Source organism: Theobroma cacao, chromosome 7, assembly GCF_000208745.1.
Source record: "Theobroma cacao cultivar B97-61/B2 chromosome 7, Criollo_cocoa_genome_V2, whole genome shotgun sequence".
Classification (NCBI taxonomy): Eukaryota; Viridiplantae; Streptophyta; class Magnoliopsida; order Malvales; family Malvaceae; genus Theobroma; species Theobroma cacao.
In genome coordinates, this window is record NC_030856.1 from 8,798,702 (window position 1) to 8,806,244 (window position 7,543).

The window sequence follows — 7,543 nt, forward strand, 5'->3', positions numbered from 1 at the left end:
CAAGTGTTGAAGATCGGCCAACCAGTTCTTCACAATTTCCTACTTCATCTGCTTCCCATCTGCATCATCAAGCACGGTACGGATATTTCGCAGCTTCATTTCCTACTTGTTGAGCTCCTTGCAGACCTGCTTTTTACTGACAAAGTTGAGGAAATCAGAAGAGTATAACTTGCCAAATAACCCATCAAAGAAATCTGTGAGAGCAGGCTCCCCAGTCCCCAACAAGAGACATGGTTGTTTTGCCCAAGAAAGAAAGAGAGAAATGAAAAATGAAGATTGAAGTGCGAGGAAAAGAGATGTATTTTTTGTTGCACGAGAATTAAAGAAGTTTGTGAGGGTGGCTTTATAATTGAGTTGGGTATTCATTCTTATTCATAGATGACCCTTTGTGGCTATTGGAGGCCAACGGTACTGAAGGGAAATTATAATAGCAATAGGTGACCCGAAGCACATTCGATGCGCAATAAAGATTAGGGGCTGAGCTAATTAATTTTTATTAAGAGACAAATAAAAAAATAAGGGTTAAAAATTTTTAAAGCTAATTCGTTGAATTTAATCAATAATAAAAAAATTGATAATAAAAAATAATGTTATATAACATGTAAATTAAGAAAACAAAAACTTATAATAATCTTTTAAGAAAGTTGTGTTCGATTTCTTAAATTCAAATTGATCAAAAGACCCCTCCAATTTATGTACTCTTCAATTTTGCTCAATTTAGTCTCTATACTTAAAATCAAAGCAATATAGTGTCTTGATTTTAGAATTGCATCAATTTTGTCCCTCCCCCTAACGGTATCTAATTTTTTCGTTAAAGTATGATGTCAACATTGACATGTCATATTTTGATGATGTGGCGTTTGAGATGATGATGTGGCATGCAACGTGGCACTATACAATGACGTGGCAGTGTTGACGTGACACTGACATGTTGACATGTCAGTGCCACATCGCAGATCAAAAAAATTTTCAAGAAAAAATCTATCATGTCATAAGAACTAAATTGAAGAAAAATATATAGTACAGGAATTAAATTGAACAAAATTAAGATTTTAAGGAACTAAATTGAAAAAAATATTTGAAAGGTACAAATCTTTAAGTAGATGATTGATATGCTTAACAAAAAATTAAATATTTAAATGTAAAAGATTTATGGTATTAATATATATATATATATATTTTTTCTTACTTGATTATTTGATTCTAGAATATGTAAATTAATTTATCGATTTTACAAAAATTAAGTTTGAATTCTCCTTCTATAAAAGAATTTTGAAAAAATTTCATACTTAAAGTCAAATTTAGTTGAATAACTTGTATTACGTTAAAATAAAATAATATAAACTAAATATGTTGNAGTTGAATAACTTGTATTACGTTAAAATAAAATAATATAAACTAAATATGTTGATTTAATTACAATTTTCACAATTTACAAATACACATTCTTTTAAAATTATTCAACTCTTACCCAATTTACTTTTTATTTAAATTTACTCAAATTAGCAAAATATGTTAATTTAATTACAACTTTCACAATTTACAAATACACATTCTTTTGCAATTATTCAACTCTTACCCAATTTATCTTTTTGTTTAAATTTACTCAAAATTTCTTATAAAACGATTTTATTTAAATTCAAATATCACAAGCAAATTTTGCTAAATTTAAATTTAAATTACTAATTTGGATCTATAAAAAAAATTTTAATAAAATAAAATAGTACAAATATTTACAATTATATTTAATTTTATCAAACAAAAATGCAGTCTTTAATCTAAGAAATTTCAACTTAAAAGATATAACTTGAAATATTAAACAAAATAAAAACATAAAAAATAAATAAATAATTGGAAAGGTAAAGCTTAGATTCTATGGTTGTAATAAGAGGTTTGTCATGTCTAAATTAAGCAAATCAAAACGAAAAATTATTTTTATAATTATTGCTAATTCTATATCTCCATTCTTTATTTTTTAAAACGAAAAAACTAAATCAACATATTTTGCTAATATGACTTTAGCTCAAGTTAAAACTAAGTTAAATAAATTTCAAATCTTTATACTATTATAAATAGAAAAAAAAAGAATTTATTAGTTGTTTTATATTATTTTATGTTAACTAGTATAAGTTATTCATCTAAATTTGACTTCAGGTATGAAATTTTTTTCACTTTTTTTATAGAAGGAGTATTCAAACTTAATTTTTGTAAAAAAAAATAAATTGATTTACACATTCTAGAATCAAATAATCAAGTAAGAAAATATTTATATATATTTTTTAACACCATAAATCTTTTACACTTAAATAATTGGCTTATTAATAAGCATATCAATAATCTGCTTAAAGATTTGTATTTTTCAAATATTATTTTCAATTTAGTGTCTCAACATCTTAATTTTGTTCAATTAGTCCCTGTACTATATATTTTTGTTCAATATAGTCCTTATGATGTGGCAGAATTTTTTTTTGAAAAATTTTTTTGATCTGCCACTCGATATGTCAATGCCATGTCAGCACTATCACGTGGCATGCCACATCATCATTTCAATGCCACATCATCAAATGTGATACATCAACGCTAACATCATCCTTTAACGGAAAAATTGGATGTCATTAAGGGGAGGGACTAAATTGATGCAATTTTCAAAATCAAGGGACTCAGTTGCTTCGATTTTGAGTACAGGGACTAAATAAAACAAAATTAAAAAGGATAGGGATTGGAGGAGTCTTTTGACCCAAGATTTTTCTATTAAATATCTTTGATCTGTAGTGCTACAATTTTAGGCATAATAGATGATATTCTTTTTATGTAAGGTGTTATGGTACCAAGTATACTGTTTGATGTCCTTGATCTATTGTGATACAATTTAAATCATTATGCTTGATATGCTTAATCTATAGTGCTACCCTTCCAAGCCTAATGCTTGGTTGTTACGATACCAAGCATAAAAAGCCCAAGAAAGGAAGAGACAATTAAAAAATAAAACAAAATAATAACAAACATTATAATCATCCCAAAATAATAAAAAATCAAATATAATATGAAAATTTGTTAGTAAAATTGAAACACCAAGAATTTTTTTTTAAAAATTATCAATACTTTAAAGTAATTATCTTTGATTTATTATTACTATTATTATTTATATTTTTTAATTTTAAATTATTCTTTTTTACTATTATTATTATTACTGACAAGATTTTTCTACTAAATATCCTTGATCTGCAATGCTGCAATTCCAAGCATAACAGGTGATATCCTTAATATAGGATATTATGGTTCCAACTATAATGCTTGATATCCATGATTTATAGTGATATAGTTTAAATCATTATGGTTGATATATTTAATCTAAAGTGCTACAGTTTCAATTATAATGATTGATATCTTTGATTTGTAGTACTATGATTTCAAACATAATGCGCAATATCTTTGATTTGAGGTCCTATGGTACCAAGCCTAATGGATGATATCTTTGCTATGTCATAATATCTACTTCATATTCACTAAATATCATTGATCTATAGTGTTACAATTCCAAGCATAATAGATGATATTCTTAATATATGATGTTATGTTGATATAAAATGTTATGGTACCAAACATAAAAAGCCCAAGAAATGAAGAGACAATTAAAAAATAAAACAAAATAAAAATGAACATTATAATATACCAAAATAATAAAAATAAACATAATAAAATAATAAAAAATCAAATATAACATGAAAATTTGTTAATAAAATTGAAACACCAGGAATTTATTTTAAAAGTTATCAATACTTTAAAATAATTAACTTTGATTTATTATTACTATTATTATTTAAAATTTTTTTAATTTAAAATTATTCTTTCTTACTATTATTATTATTATTTACAAGATTTTTCTACTAAATATTCTTGATCTGTAGTATTACAATTCCAAGCATAATATATGATATCCTTGATATAGGGTTTTATGGTACTAAGCATAATGCATGATATCCTTAATCTATTGTGATACAGTTTAAATCTTGATACTTGATATCCTTGATCTGTAGTGCTATGCTTCCAAGCCTAATGCTTAATATCCTTGATCTAGGGTCTTCTGGTACCAAGGATAATACTTGATATCCTTGATTTGGGGTACTACAGTTTTAAGCATAATAGATGATATTCTTGATGCTACTTAATTATATCTTTAATTTGTAATGCTACGTTTTCAAGCATAATGCTTGATATCCTTAGTATGTTGTGATATCTACTTGATATCCACTAAATATCCTTCATTTGTAGTACTACAATTCCTAGTATAATAAATGATATCTTTGATATAGGATGTTATGGTACCAAGTATAATTCTTGTTATCCTTGATCTATAGTGATACAGTTCAAATTATTATGCTTAATTTTCCTGACCTGTAATCCTACCTTTTTAAGTCTAAGTTTTGGTTATTATGGTAACTGTAATACCCCGTACCTTGATATAGTGACCAATAAATCTTATCGGATGTCAATTGAGGTTAATTATAATGTTAAAAAAATGATGAAAGACGAAAAAAATAGTTTGGGAAAAAATATTCCGCATGCGAGGAAATAATAATAAAATAATAATATTTTTATCAGAGAAGAATTTGTAAGGTAGAAAGTGATTCGGAAGTCAATTGAAGCATAATAAGATATTTTGGGTACCAAAGAGACAAAAAGAGACAAGAAAATTTTTGAAATAAAATATTATTTTATTAATAAAATAATATTAAAATATTAATATTTTATTCAGTATCAAAATTTTCCATGAAGGAGTATATGGTCAATCTAAGTGGGGGAGAAGAGGAATGAGAAAATTCAGAGAAAAATGACGTTAATGGGGCCATGTGTCTTTATTAAGTAAAGAAAACGCGGGTAAATAAATACTTTAAATATTATGGGGACATCGTGTTGGAGTACAAACTTTATACTTTATTTGTACATGTGTAGAAGAAGATAATAGAAGGAAATTGGAGTTAAATGAGTGTTGGGAGGACTAAATTAAAAAGGGAAGAAACTTGAAGGGAAAAACGGTAATTTTACATAAAGTTTGGTCAAAGCTTCCAAAGAAAGCTTTGACTCTCATCCTTATCAGCCCAAAACCGTCCTTATCTCCTCCAGCAAGATATTTCTTCTTCATTCTTGAAGCTTCCAATGCCATTCTCTCATTCTCCCATGGCAAGTTAATTTTCTTTCATTTTCTTTTCTTGTTTTCTTTTCTTTTCATTTCCTTTCTCTTCTTGCTTCCTTCTTCTCCCAACTTCTTGTGCACCAAAGTTACAACTTCTAACCCCAATTTTCAGCACATATAAACCCTAGGAGAAGAAGAAAGAAAAAGAGAGAAAGGAAGAAAAGAACTTGGTTTTGTAATTCAAGTAAACTAAGGTAAGGATTTTTGTGTTTTAAGATTATGGTTGGTTAAATCCTTGGAAAATAATGAGTGAATCATTTTGTGGCAGCTATGGTGGCCATGGATGTGAGGGAATTATGAATTTTGTTGGGTAAAATCCAAGCTAAAACCAAGTGGTAAGCTTCATGCTATAATTTAAAGCCTGTGATTGGTTTACTATGGTGAGAAAGATTGTGTGCAATATGTAGTGTTATTGTGGTGTCATACGTATGATTGGAAGGTAATTATATTAATTGGAAATTTGGAAAAGAAATGAATTATGTGGATAAATGTGTTGTTAGGAAAAGCTCAAAAAGGTTATAGATGTTGGTGCGTATGAATAGATATCAATGTTATGCTTGGTGGCAATATGTAAATGAGACTAATGTTACATATAAACTTAGAAAGTGTTTGATGGAAGTAAATTTGTAGTTGTTGCCATATGTTAGATAATTGTTATGGAAATGATAGTTAAACTTGATAAATATCCTTAGACAAGGTAAATATATGTGTTAGAGTTATAAATAAGTTGCTGATATCTATAATCTAAAGAATTACGCAAGTAAAGGATAAAGGCAACTTTGGTAAAAATGTGTCAAAATATAAGTTAGTTGAATAAGAATTCGTGATTGAAGGAAAAAGAGAAGTAGGAATGATGTACACTAAAGGTATTGCATTTGAATTGTTGCTAGGAAATCCAAAAGGTAAAGTTAAAGTACTGTGGTGGCATGCCGGAGGAAATAAAGAACGATTGGCAAGTACGAATAGCTAGATACGCCTTCAAACAAATAACGATGTAATATTCTGCTATCGTAAGGTGAGTGAACTTGCATTTCAAAATGTTTTGGGAAGTGCCTACATGTTCAAATAAATCATTTGAAAGTTTCAATTGTTTTTACTTTAAAAATATACTTGGGGAACAAGCCCTTGATGAAATGTTTCTATCTTGTGAAATGTGCAATATGAATAGTTCATGCGTTATCACATTATATTGATATGTATATTATGCTCTGGATGCTCCTTTTGTGTGACAATGATGACCCAGCTATGTGCGGTGTGGGAGTCCACATGAGTTGATAATGACCCAGCTATGTGTGAGTAGGGAGTGCACATGAGCTGATGATGACCTGGCTATGTGCGAGTAAGGAGTGCACATGAGCCGATAATGACCCAGCTATGTGCGGTGTGAGAGTGCAAACGAGTTGATGATGACCCGGTTATGTGCGAGTAGGGAGTGCACATGAGCTGAATGAGCTGAGTGTGGCGAGATGGTATGCATGATGATGTATATATATATATGTTATAGAAAGTTTATGAAAATATTTGTGATTGTGTTATGTGTTGGCATTGTTGATTGCTCCCAAATTGCTTTTCATTTCAGCAAGGAATTTCGCTGTAGCGAAAATGGATTCTCGCTGCCATATTTTCTACTTCTTTAACATCACGGTTGATCATGGATTTTCAACAACAACGGATTAATTAATCAAGTTTGAAATGAGATGTTTTAATAAGAGTTAAACTAAATTGCATTGCTTTTGAACTTAAGTGCATCATGATTTCTAAACTTTCCTTAACGTTGCCTGTTTCTTTTCTATGTTCACTCACTGAGTTTGTACTCACGTTTTTAAACTTCATGCTTTAGGTTTCCTGAGTTAAAGGTGATTGGATCCTAGGATGAGGTGCTACTTCCTATCCATTGCTCGGTAGATTTACCATGACATTAGATGTTAGTAACCGTGCCTAGAGTCACTCCGCTGACGGTCAAGGTCCAATTATATGTATATGAATACTTGATGTGAAATGTTAAGATTCATTTATTAATCTATATATGTATATAATGGTTAATGATGTTATTATGAATGCATGATTGGGTTTTGTGAGTTGTTTTCAAAGGAACTATATTTGAACACTACGAATTTTGGATTTTTAAAAAATATGGATTAATGTATAAGATTATATAAATAGGCTTGCTAGGGTTTAGTGGGCTGAGCCCATTGGGCTCTTGCGCCGGTCATGGCTCGAAAATTGGGCTGTGATAGTAACAAGTATAAAAGGCCCAAGAAATGAAGAGACAATTAAAAAATAAAACAAAATAATAACAAACATTATAATCATCCCAAAATAATAAAAAATAAATGAAATATGAAAATT

The 7,543-nt window shown here is 28.7% G+C and overlaps 1 long non-coding RNA gene across 1 annotated transcript; it reads left to right on the forward strand.

Moving 5' to 3' along the window:
* On the forward strand, positions 5,150-7,271 carry LOC18594444. Its single transcript, XR_001928825.1, has 4 exons — positions 5,150-5,388; positions 5,463-5,529; positions 6,085-6,209; positions 7,035-7,271. It is a non-coding gene; the product is annotated as an uncharacterized LOC18594444 (long non-coding RNA).